The sequence below is a fragment of the Bison bison genome, unplaced genomic scaffold, assembly GCF_000754665.1.
Source record: "Bison bison bison isolate TAMUID 2011002044 unplaced genomic scaffold, Bison_UMD1.0 scf7180017863958, whole genome shotgun sequence".
NCBI classification, from domain to species: domain Eukaryota; kingdom Metazoa; phylum Chordata; class Mammalia; order Artiodactyla; family Bovidae; genus Bison; species Bison bison.
In genome coordinates, this window is record NW_011494530.1 from 196,707 (window position 1) to 199,358 (window position 2,652).

Sequence of the window (2,652 nt, forward strand, 5' to 3'; positions counted from 1 at the left end):
AACCCCATGGACTGTAGCACACCAGGCTCCTCTGTCCTCTACTATCTCCCAGAGTTTGCTCAAATTCATGTCCATTGAGTAGGTGATGCTATCTAACCATCTCATCCTCTGCTGCTTCTTTCCCCTTTTGCTTTCAATCTTTCCCAGTATCAGGGTCTCTTCCAAAGAGTTGGCTTTTTGCATTAGATGGCCGAAGTATTGGAGCTTCAACTTCAGCATCAGTTCAGTTCAGTCGCTCATTCATGTCCAACTCTTTTTGACCCCATGGACCGCAGCACACCAGGCCTGCCTGTCCATCACCAATTACCGAAGTTTACTTAAACTCATGTCCATTGAGTCGGTGATGTCATCCATCCATTTCATCCTCTGTCATCCCCTTCTCCTCCCACCTTCAATCTTTCCCAGCATCAGGGTCTTTTCAAATGACTCAGTTCTTCGCATCACGTGGCCAAAGTATTGGAGTTTCAACTTCAACATCAGTCCTTCCAATAAATATTCAGGACTGATTTCCTTTAGGATGGACTGGTTGGATCTCCTTGCTGTCCAAGGGACTCTCAAGAATCTTCTCCAGCACCACAATTTGAAATCATCAACTTTTCAGCACTCAGCCTGCTTTATGGTCCAACTCTCACATTTGTGGGGCTTCTCAGGTAGCACTAGTGGGAAACAACCTGCCTGTCAATGCAGGAAGTGTAAGGGATGCAAGTTCAATCCTTGGGTTGGGAAGATCCCCTGAAGGAGGAAATGACCTACTCCAGTATTCTTACCTGGAGAATCCCATGGACAGAGGAGCCTGGCGGGCTGCATAGTCCATAGGGTCACAAAGAGTCAGATACAACTGAAGCAAGTTAGCATGCTCGCCTTCTTATGTTTGTACATAACTACTGGGAAAACCATCACTTTGACTACATGGGCCTTTGTTGGCAAAGTGATGTCTCTGCTTTTTAATACTCTATCTAGGTTTGTCATAGCTGTTCTTCCTAGGAACGAGCATCTTTTAATTTCATAGCTGCAGTCACTGTCCACAGTGATGTCGGAACCCAAGAAAATAAAATCTGTCACTGCTTCCACTTTTCCCCCTTCTATTTGCCCTGAAGTGATGGGACCAGATGCCATGACCTTTCTCTTTTGAATGTTGAGTTTTAAGCCAGCCTTTTCACTCTCCTCTTTCATCTTCTTAGAACTCTTAAGAGGCTCTTAGTTCCTCTTCACTCTCTGCCATTAGAGTGACCTGTGTGCTGTTTCTCCATGGAGTCCCCTCCTTTCTTCTATATACCCCTGGAACTCCCCATGTAAAAGTTCTTGCTTACAGACTGTCAGTGGGGAATGGGCCTTTGGACATACAGGATTACTCCGGCAGTTGCTGGTCTCCAAAGTAAAGCAATCTTTCCTTTCAACAGCCTTGCCTCTGGAGTATTGCCTTTCAAGTGGTGAGCAGCCAGACCTGCCTTTCATTTAATACTACCTGGGGAAAATTAGCCTGTGCACTAGAGTAAATTTATCCATTTGAATAATTTTATTAATTTATTTATTTTTGGCTGCACTGGATCTTTGTTGCTGAGCGGGCTTTTCTCTAGATACATCAAGCAGGGCAACTCTAGTTTCTGTGCTTGGGCTTCTCATTGCCCTGGCTTCTCTGGCTGTGGAGCCCAGGCTCTAGGATGCTCTGGCTTCAGTAGCTATGATGTGTGGGCTCCGTAGTTGCAGCTCCCAGGCTCCAGACCACAGACTCAATAGCTGTGGTGCTCAGGTTTAGCTCCTCCAGGGCATGTGAGATCTTCCTGAATCAGGGATCAAACACGTCTCTCCTGCATTGGCAGGTAGATTATTTTTACCACTGAGCCCCACCAGGGAAGTCCTGAATTGGAATCTTAAAAACATAAGTAGCAATTTATTACCCATTGACTCCTTCAAGACAGACTTCCGCAACACAGGAGGAGAGGAAAAAGCCCAGACTAATTTCTGGTAAAGGGACACAGGAAATCGAATTCACTACAATGAACATCGCAGTACATGTTATCTTTTCCCAGCTGGTCTTTTTGTTTTCTTCAAAAAGTAGAAGTGGATTTGCTGGATCATGTGGTGTTTATGAATTATATAAATCATATTGTAGTAATGTACTACTATAATGAAACTTTCAAGATTTTATCAACTTTAAAAAAAATTTTAAATATGATTTTCTTTTTCTTCTGTATTCTTTATTTTACACTGCAAAAAACTTTACAGTCTATTCTGATAAGTGAACTTTCAAGATTCCTGTGTCTTGAGGTCTCTCCATTAAAATTTCTGAAATTTCCAAGGTACCCAGTCTTATTTTCTCTGTCAGTGTTATTCTGTATATATATATATATATATTTAATTATCTGTGATAGAGAATTTCTTTATCTTATGAATTTTAAAGGTAACATATTTCACTTTTTTCCATCTGCTATTGGCTACATGTAATAAGAAACAGAAGATATTAAGAAGAAGTGGCAAGAATACACAGGAGAACTGTATCAAAAAAAAAAAAAGATCTTCATGTCCCAGACAATCACTACGGTGTGATCACTCACACTCAGCTAGAGCCAGACATCCTGGAATGTGAAGTCAAGTGGGCCTTAGGAAGCATCACTATGAACAAAGCTAGTGGAGGTGATGGAATTCCAATTG